The sequence below is a fragment of the Cetorhinus maximus genome, unplaced genomic scaffold (genome assembly GCF_964194155.1).
Source record: "Cetorhinus maximus unplaced genomic scaffold, sCetMax3.hap1.1 HAP1_SCAFFOLD_663, whole genome shotgun sequence".
In the NCBI taxonomy this organism is placed as follows: Eukaryota; Metazoa; Chordata; class Chondrichthyes; order Lamniformes; family Cetorhinidae; genus Cetorhinus; species Cetorhinus maximus.
The window spans coordinates 198318-208947 of record NW_027596605.1 but is presented as its reverse complement, the minus strand read 5'-3'; positions in this window follow the sequence as shown (position 1 = coordinate 208947).

Below are 10630 nucleotides of genomic sequence, written 5' to 3'. Positions count from 1 at the left end.
TCTGTTTTGTTCTGTTTCACTCTGTTTTGCTCTATTTGGCTCTGCCTGGCTCTGTTTTGCTCTGTTTGACTCTGTGTGGCTCTGTTTTGCTCTGTTTGGATCTGTTTGACTCTGTTTGGATCTGTTCTGCTCTGTTTGACTCCATTTGGCTCTGTTTGCCTCTGTTTTGCTCTGTTTGGCTCTGTTTTGCTCTGCTTGACTCTGTTTGGCTCTGTTTTGCTCTGTTTGACTCTGTTTGGCTCTGTTTCCCTCTGTTTTGATCTGTTTGGCTCTGTTTGGCTCTGTTTGGCTCTGTTTGGCTTTGTTTTGCTCTGTTTGGCTCTGTTTGGCTCTGTTTCACTCTGCTTTGCTCTGTTTGGCACTGTTTTGCTCTGTTTCACTCTGTTTGAATCTGTTTGGCTCTGTTTGGCTCTGTTTGGCTCGGTTTGGATCTATTTTGCTCTGTTTGGCTCTGTTTGGCTCTTTTGGGCTCTGTTTGGCTCTGTTTGGCTCTGTAATGCTCTGTTTGGCTCTGTTTTCCTCTGTTTGTCTCTATTTAGCTCTGTTTGGCTCTGTCTGGCTCTGTTTCGCTCTGTTGTTCTCTGTTTGGCTCTGTTTTGCTCTGTTTGGCTCTGTTTTTCTCTGTTTCACTCTGTTTTGCTCTGTTTGGTTCTGTTTGGATTTGTTTGGCTCTGTTTTGCTCTGTTTGGCTCTGTTGGGCTTTGTTTGGCTCTGTTTTGCTCTGTTTGACTCTGTGTGGCTCTGTTTGGCTCTGTTGTGCTCTGTTCTGCTCTGTTTGGCTCTGATTGGCTCTGTTTTGCTGTGTTTTGCTCTGTTTTACTCTGTTTTGCTCTGTTTGGCTCTGTTTGGCACTGCCTGGCTCTGTTTTGATCTGTTTGACTCTATTTGGCTCTGTTTCGCTCTGTTGGGCTCTGTTTTGCTCTGTTTGGCTCTGTTTTGCTCTGTTTGGCTCTCTTTGGTTCTGTTTGGCTCTGTTTTGCTCTGTTTCACTCTGTTTTGCTCTCTTTGGCTCTGTTTGGATATGTTTGGCTCTGTTTTGCTCTGTTTGGCTCTGTTGGGCCCTGTTTGTCTCTGTTTTGTTCTGTTTCACTCTGTTTTGCTCTATTTGGCTCTGATTGGCTCTGTTTTGCTCTGTTTGACTCTGTGTGGCTCTGTTTGGCTCTGTTTGACTCTGTTTGGAACTGTTCTGCTCTGTTTGACTCCATTTGGCTCTGTTTGCCTCTGTTTTGCCCTGTTTGGCTCTGTTTTGCTCTGTTTGACTCTGTTTTGCTCTGTTTGCTCTGTTTGACTCTATTTGGCTCTGTTTGGCCCTGTTTGGCTCTGTTTGACTCTGTGTGGCTCTGTTGTGCTCTGTTTGGCTCTGTTTGCCTTTTTTTTGCTCTGTTTGGCTCTGTTTGGCTCTGTTTTGCTCTGTTTCGCTCTGGTTGGCTCTGTTTCGCTCTGTTGGGCTCTGTGTGGCTCTGTTTGGCTCTGCTATGCTCTGACTGGCTCTGTTTTGCTCTGTTTGGCTCTGTTTGGCTCTGTTTGGCTCTGACTGGCTCTGTTTGGCTCTGTTTTGCTCTGTTTTGTTCTGTTTTGCTCTGTTTGGCTCTGTTTGGATATGTTTGGCTCTGTTTTGCTCTGTTTGGCTCTGTTTTGTTCTGTTTCACTCTGTTTTGCTCTATTTGGCTCTGATTGGCTCTGTTTTGCTCTGTTTGACTCTGTGTGGCTCTGTTTGGCTCTGTTTGACTCTATTTGACTGTGTTTGGATCTGTTCTGCTCTGTTTGACTCCATTTGGCTCTGTTTGCCTCTGTTTTGCTCTGTTTGGCTCTGTTTTGCTCTGTTTGACTCTGTTTGGCTCTGTTTTGCTCTGTTTGACTCTGTTTGGCTCTGCTTGGCTCTGTTTGGCTCTGTTTGGCTCTGTGTGGCTCTGTTGTGCTCTGTTTGGCTCTGTTTGGCTTTGTTTTGCTCTGTTTGGCTCTGCTTGGCTCTGTTTGGCTCTGTTTGGCTCTGTTTGGCTCTGTTTCGCTCTGTTGGGCTCTGTGTGGCTCTGTTTGTCTCTGCTATGCTCTGACTGGCTCTGTTTTGCTCTGTTTGGCTCTGTTTGGCTCTGTTTGGCTCTGTTTTGCTCTGTTTCACTCTGTTCTGGTCTGTTTGGTTCTGTTTGGATATGTTTGGCTCTGTTTTGCTCTGTTTGGCTCTGTTGGTCTCTGTTTGGCTCTGTTCTGTTCTGTTTCACTCTGCTTTGCTCTGTTTGGTTCTGTTGGCCTTTGTTTGGCTCTGTTTTGCTCTGTTTGACTCTGTGTGGCTCTGCTTCGCTCTGTTTGGCTCTGTTCTGCTCTGTTTGGCTCTGATTGGCTCTGTTTTGCTGTGTTTGCTCTGTTTCACTCTGTTTTGCTCTGTTTGGCTCTGTTTGGCACTGTTTGGCTCTGTTTTGATCTGTTTAACTCTGTTTGGCTCTGTTTGGCTCTGTTTGGCTCTCTTGTGTTCTGTTTGGCTGTTGTGTCCCCAACCTGTAGATCATCAGCTGGATGTGGGGCTGGGAGACTCCAAGAGACTTGAAACGGTCCCTGTGAAGGAGCTGTCTGAGAGGTCAGAAACTGCAGTGGATATGATGAATGTCAATGGAGAGAGCAGCTCACAGTATTAGAGTCTATCAGTGAGGGATCATTCTGTGCTTTCCCGTGTTGGGGGTAGGGTTGGGTTGCCTCTACCTTCTCCTTTTACAAGTGGCTCACTTGCTTTGGAGACCTGACCAGCTTTAAAGCCGAAGACATTTGATGAATTCAGTGCAGAACAACACAGGGGAGACTGTGTGAGAGGGGTGAGAGTTTACAGCTCTCTTCATCACTGTGATCTTCCAATCCCATGTTATCTCTGGCCCCTTGGACATTGCCAGCTTTATCCACCCCATCATTGACTGAATTCTTTAAAGGCTACCTCTTTGACTGAGCTTCTATTCCTCTAGCCTGAAGGCTCCTTAGTGTGGCTCCATGTCAAATGATGCCTGACTATGGCCTTGTGAAACATCGGGACACTGAGGGTGGCAAAGGCACAGAATGTACTCTGGGTGGGGGACTTCAATCTCCGTCACCAAGAGTGGCTCGGTAGCACCACTACATACTGAGCTGGCCGAGCCCTAAAGGACATAGCTGCTAGGCTGGGACTGCGGCAGGTGTTGAGGGAAACAACAGGAAGGAAAAACATTCTCGACCTCATCCTCACCAACCTGGCTGCCGCAGGTGCATCTGTCCATGACAGCATCAGTAGGAATGACCACCTCACCGTCGTTGTGGAGACAAAGTCCCATCTTCACATTGAGGATACCCTCCATCGTGTTGTGTGGCACTACCACCATGCTAAATGGGGTAGATTTCAAACAGATCTAGCAACTCAAGACTGGGCATCCATGGGGTGCTGTAGGCCATCAGCAGCAGCAGAATTGTATTTGAACACAATCTGTAACCTCATGGCCTGGCATATCCCCCACTCTACCATTACTATCAAGTCAGGGGATCAACCCTGATTCATTGAAGAATACAGGGCATGCCAGGAGCAGCACCAGACATACCTAAAAATGAGCTGTTAACCTGGTGAAGCTTTCACACAGGACTATTTGCATGCCAAACAGCATAAGCAGCAAGTGATAGACAGAGCTAAGCGATCCCATAACCAACGGATCAGATCTAAGCCCTCCAGTCCTGCCATATCCAGTCGTGAATGGTGGTGGACAATGAAACAACTCACTGGAGGAGGAGGCTCCACAAATATCCCCATCCTCACTGATGCGGGATCCCAGAACATAAGTGCAAAAGATAAGGCTGAAGCATTTGCATTAATCTTCAGCCAGAAGTGCCGAGTGAATGATTCATTTTGGCCTCCTCCGGAGATCCCCAACATCACAGACGCCAGTCTCCAGCCAATTCGATTCACTGCACGTGATATCAGGAAATGGCAGAAGGCACTGGATACTGCAAAGGCAAAGGGCCCTGACAATATTCCGACAATAGTACTGAAGACTTATGCTCCAGAACTTGCTGTGCCCCTAGCCAAACTATACCTGTACAGCTACAACACTGGCATCTACCCGGCTATGTTGAAAATTGGCCAGGTATGTCCAATACACAAAAAGCAGGACAAATCTAACCCGGTCAATTACTGCCCCATCAGTCTACTCTCCATCATCAGTCAAGTAATGGAAGGTGTCATCTACTGTGCTATCAAGTGGCACTTGCTTAGCAATAACCTGCTCACTGATGCCTAGTTTGGGTTCCGCCAAGGCCACTCAGCTCCTGACCTCATTACAGCCTTGGTTCAAACATGGACAAATGAGCTGCACTCCCGAGCTGAGCTGAGACTGACTGCCCTTGACATCACGGCTGCATTTGACTGAGTGTGGCATCAAGGAGCCCTAGCAAAACTGGAGTCAATGGGAAAACTCTCCACTAGTTGGAGTCATACTTAGCACAAAGGAAGATGGTTCTGGTTGTTGGATGTCAGTCATCTCAACTCCAGAACATCACTGAAGGAGTTCCTCAGGGTAGTGACCTCAGGCCAACCATCTTCAGCTGCTTCATCAATGACCTTCCTCCCATCATAAGGTCAGAAGTGGGGATGTTTGCTGATGACTGCACAATGTTCAGCACCATTCGTGAGTCCTTAGATACTGAAGCAGTCCATGTCCAAAGGCAGCAAGGCCTGGACAATATCCAGGATTGGGCTGACAAGTGGCGAGTAACATTCACGCCACACAAAAGCCAGGCAATGTCCATCTGCAACAAGAGGCAATCTAACCATCGCCCCTTCACTTTCAATAATATTACCATCACTGAATCCCCCACTATCAACATCCTATTAGTTACCATTGACCAGAAACTGAACTGGACCAGCCATATAAATACTGTGGCTACAAGAGCAGGTCAGAGGCTAGGAATCCAACGATGAGTAACTCACCTCCTGACTTCCCGAAGTCTGTCCACCATCTACAAGTCACAAGTCAGGAGTGTGATGGAATACTCCCCACTTGCCTGGAGGAGTGCAGCTCCCACAACAGTCAAGAAGCTTGACATCCTCCAGGGCAAGCAGCCCGCTTGATTGGCACCACATCCACAAACATTCACTCCCTCCACCACCGACGCACAGTAGCAGCAGTGTGTACCAACTACAAGAAACAATGCACCGAGTTAATCAAGGCTCTTTAGACAGCATCTTCCAAACCCACGACCACTACCATCTAGAACGACAAGGGCAGCAGATAGATGGGAACACTATCACCTGGAAGTTCCCTTCCAAGTCACTCACCATCCTGACTTGGAAATATATCGCTGTTCCTCACTGTCGCTGGGTCAAAATCCTGGAACTCCCCCCCTAACAGCACTGTGGGTGTACCTACACCACATGGACTGCAGCGGTTCAAGCAGGCAGCTCACCACCACCTCCTCAAGGACAATTAGGGATGGGCAATAAATGCTGGCCCAGCCAGCGAAGCCCACACCTTGTGAACGAATAAAAAGAAGTATATATACATTAATTCAAGTTTGTTGTCTGTTAATAAGTTCCCTGGACAAAAAGCGTTCGAGGTATAAACTGGTTTTGCGCTCTTTCAGGTTGACAGAATATAGATAGCAGAAGAGTGTGAGAGCCCTTTGAAAGAATGCACTGTTCAGGAGCATTGCAGTCCCTGGCTGCTGTGTCCCAAGGGCTCCACCAGCTGTTTGAATGTGGAACCTCACCAGGGTCCCCGGTCTGTATTTTTGCATCCAGAGTGAAGTTTAAGATTGCGAAATTTGGGGAATAAATATTTTTCAAAAAAGGATTGAAATGGAAAAGAGTGCCCATTTTTGAGCAATCCAAACTGACTACATTGTGCATGGATAATTGGGAGAAGCAATATTCCTAATCCCTGCAAACTGGTTGCTTGTAGTCTGGTAGGAATTTAATTCATTCATGAGTGCTCTGCCCAAAGGTGGATCCTTGGCACATTGTCTGCCGATGCTTCATCCTGAACTGATTTCTCAGCATGTTTCAATGGGAGGTCTGTCAAACAAACGCTAGTGTCCTTCCTGAAGTTAGCTCCACATGCATCCAGGTAAACCTCCTGCCAAATCAGCTACCATCTACTGCACACTGGCATCTTCACTGTCAGGCCCTGTTTCCTTATCACTTCATATGAGCATACGAACAGACCTAGGAGCAGGAGTAGGCCATTCAGCCACTCGAGGCTGCTCCACCATTTGATAAGTTCATGGCTGATATGATTGTGGCCTTAACTCCACTTCCTTATGTCCTATGACTCCCTTGTCAATCAAGAATCTATCTATCTCAGTCTTTAAATTATTCACTGATTCTGTCTCCACTGCTCTCTGGGGAACAGAATTCCACAGGTTAACAACTCTCTCAGAGAAAAAAAAGCTTCCTCATCATTAAATGAGAGATTTCCCCTAGTTCCAGTCTCTCTCATAACCACCTCTGTCAACTCCCTTCAAGATCGTAAATGTTTCAGTAAGATTACCTCTCATTCTTCTAACCTCCAAAGGATACAGTCCCAACATGTTCAACCTTTCCTCATAAGATAAGCTCCTCATCCCAGGATTGAGTCGTGTGAACGTTCTTGGAACTGTTTCTAACACAATTATATCCTTTCTTCAGTAAGGAGTCCAAAACTAGACGTGGTGTCACCAACAGCCTGCACAACTAAAGCAAAACATCCCTAAATTCCTATGAAATTCCCCTTGCAATAAATAACAACATTCCATTTACCTTTCTAATCACTTGCTTTACCTGCATGCTAACATTTTGTGATTCATGTAGCAGGACACCCAGACCCCTCTGTACCTCAGAGTTGTGCAATCTCTCTCCATTTAAATCATATGCTGCTTTTCTATTCTTCCCACCAAAGTCAACAGCTCCACATTTTCCCACATTATACTCCATCGGCCAAATCTTTGCCCACTCACATAATTTACCTATACCCCTTTGCAGGCTCCTTACATCCTCCTCACTACTTACTCTCCATCTTACTGACATCTTTGTGTCATCAGCAAATTTAGCCACCCTACTTTCAATCCTTTCATACAAGTATTTTTATAGATTGTTAATAGTTGAGGCCCCAGCACTGATCCCTGTGGCACTCCATTAATTACAGCTTGCTAACCTGTAAATGACCTATTTATGCCTACACTCTGCTTTCTTTTAACTAACCAATACTCTATCCATGCTAATGTGTTACCACCTACACCATCAGCTCTTACTTTGTGTGGTAACCTTTGACATAGCACCGTATCAAATGCCTTTTGGAAATTCCTATGCACCACATCTACAGTTTCCCCTTCATACATGTTGTAGGAGTATAAAGAGCAAGAGTTCAGTGAGGAGAGTGGGGTATGAAGAGTAAGACTTCAGTGACGAGAGTGGTGCTGTAAAGAGTGAGACTTCAGCAAGGAGAGTGAGGCTGTAAAGAGAAAGACTTCATTGAGAACTCACTTACACAGATGGAGTGGGGAGAAGCAGAGGCAGAGAGGTGGACCTGCTTGTGACCCGTGGAGGAATGCAGCTTCAGCTTCCAGCAAACACTGAGTTTGAGGGACAAAGAATTCAAACAGTGACCTCAGCGAAAAGCCACAAGTCTATTTGTTAGAGAGTAACTGCTGTGAGGGACTGTATGTATAGAGCTGGAATTTAGAAAATGAAACTTTTATATATGCCTAAAATACCCACCTAATAATTAATTTAGAGACACTAGCGGAAGGGAAGTAGTGAGTCCATTATTTCTTTTATTCTGAAATGATAGCGTTTAATGGATTACGAAGGTTTAAATTAGTACAGTAACTGGGGTGTGAGGATGCATGAACTTAATCCAAATTTAATTAAGGAAATAATTAATTAGTTACTTAATTAAGATACGATAAGGATGGCACCGCAGGTGATGTGCTGCGATAGCAGGATGTGGGGGCCCCTGAATGCCAGCGAGATCCAGGACAAACACACGTTTGCAGTAACTGTGAGCAGCTTGAGGAGCTTTGGCTCAGAGTCATTGTACTGGAGGCTGAGCTGCAGACACTGCAACAGAGCAGGGAGGGGGATATGTTACCTGGACACTTTGTTTCTGGAAGTGGCCGCGACCCTTATGATAGGGTCTTGTGTTTTGCTCAGTGACAGGAGGCTGTGACTGCAAGTGAGGCAGGTAAGGGGATCAGGACAGTAGAATCGGAAGAGCCTCAGCACTTGAAATTGTCCAACAGGTTCAAGGTGCTTGCAACCTGTATGGACGAGAGTGGGAATGCAGGGTAGGTGAGCAAACTGACAATAAAAACATGGTACAGGGAGCCATTCAAATGGGAGGAGCTAACAGCAATGCAGGGGTAGTAGTGGACAGTATATTGAGGGGGATAGACACAGTTCCCTCCAGCTGAGAGCGAGAGTCCAGAAGGCTCTGTTGTCCGTCTGGTGCCAGGATTCAGGACATCTGCTCTGGGCTGGAGGGGAACTTGCAGTGGCAGGAGGAGGATCCAGTGGTCATGCTCTATGTAGGTACCAACGACATAAGTACGACTAGGAAGGAGGTTCTGCCTAGAGGATATGAGCGGATAAGGGCTATATTAAAAGAAGGGCCTCACAGGTAATAATGAGAATGGGAATTTTAGATCTAGTATTGTGCAATGAGCAAGGGCTAATTGATAATCTCGTTGTAAAGGAGCCTTCAGGGAAGGGTAACTATAATATGCCATTCAGTCCAAAACTAGGGTCTTTGATCTAAGCAAAGGAAACGACGATGGAATGAGGGGAAGTTGGCTGAGGTAGATTGGGGAACAACATTAAAAGCTATGATGGTAGACAGACAATGGTTATCATTTAAAGAATTAATACATGGCTTGCAACAAATTTACATTCCTTTATGGCACAAAAAACCAGCAGGAAAAGTGATCCAACCATGGCTAACAAGAGAAGTTAAGGATTCTATGAGATCAACGGAAGAGGCTTATAAAGTTGCCAAAAAAATAGTAAAGCTGAAGGTTAGTAGCATTTTAAAATTCAGCAAAGGAGAACCAAGAAATTGATAAAGAAAAGGAAAATAAAATATGAAAGTTAGCGAGGAACATAACATGGAGTGTAAAAGCATCTATAGGTGTGTAACAAGGAAAAGGTGAGAAAAGACAAATGTGGGCCCATTACAGGCAGAGAGTAGAGAATGTATAATGGGGAATAAGGAAATGGCAGAGAAACTAAACAGTTACTTTGTGTCTGTCTTCACAGAGGAAGATACAAAAAGGCTCCCTGAAACACTGGGGAGTCAAGTGACCAATGAGATTGAGAAGCTATAAGAAATTATTATTAGTAAAAAAGGATAGCTGGAGAAATTATTGGGGCCGAAAGTTGACAAATGCCCTGGACCTGATGATCTGCATCACTCCACAGCTGGAGTATTGTGTGTCGGTTTGGACTCCTTACCTAAGGAAAGATATACTGACCATCAAGGGAGTGTAACAGATGTCCATTAGATTATTCCCTGGGATGACGGGATTGTCCTCTGAGGAGAGATTGAGGACATTGGGCCTGTAATCTCTATAGTTTAGAAGAATGAGAGGTGAGCTCATTGAAGTGTACAAAATTCTTACACATGTCAACAGGGTGGATGTAGGAAGGATGTTTCCATTGGTTGAGGGGGTCTGGAACCAGGGCACACAGTCTCAGAATATGAGGTAGGCCATTTAAGACCGAGATGAGGAGGAATTTCTTCACTCAGAGGGTGGTGAATCTTTGTAACTCTCCGACCCAGAGAGATGTGGAAACTCAGTCATTGAGTATGTTCAAAACAGAGGTGGATAGATTTTGAGATACCAATGACATCAAAGGATACAGGGATAGTGCGGGAAGAGGGTGTTGAGGTAAAGGATCAGCCACGATCAAGTTAAATGGCAGAGCAGGTTTGAAAAAACCAAATCACCTCCTCCACCTTCTATATTCCTCTGTTTTTCCTACGTTCCGATTCATGTTCCTTCCTCAAGGAACTAAAATACAATTTTCTAAGTGCCCTGCTATAACCTCCCGTATAATAAATTCTGGTATTTTCCCCATGACAGATGTCCGACTAACTGACCTGTAGTGTCCTGCTTTCTGTCTTTCCTCCTTACTTGAACAGAGGAGTTGTACTCGCTATTTTCCAATCTGATGGGACCTTTCCAGAATCAGGGGAAAATTACAACCAATGCATCAACTATCTCAGCAGCCAATTCTTTCAATAATCTCGGATGAAGTCCATCAGGTGCTGGGGACTTGTCAGAGTTCAGTTCAGATTGTTCTTTCAATAGCCTTAACCTGTTGGGTACAATTGTTTTCCTTTCCTGTCTCTTTATAACATTTAGTTTTTCACAGGATCTGGACATCGCTGGCAAGGCCAGCAGTTGTTGCTCATCCCTAACTGCCCAGCCACACCATTTCAGACAGCAATTAAGAGTCAATCACATTTTTGTGGTGCCAAAATCACATATCAGCCAGACAAGGCAAGGATGGTAGATTTCCCTCCCTAATCAGCATTAGTGAACAAGATGGGATTTTACAACAATCAATCATAGCTATCACAGTCATCATTACTGAGATGAGTTTTATATTCCAGATTTTTTAATTGAATTTAAATTCCACCAGCTGCCATGG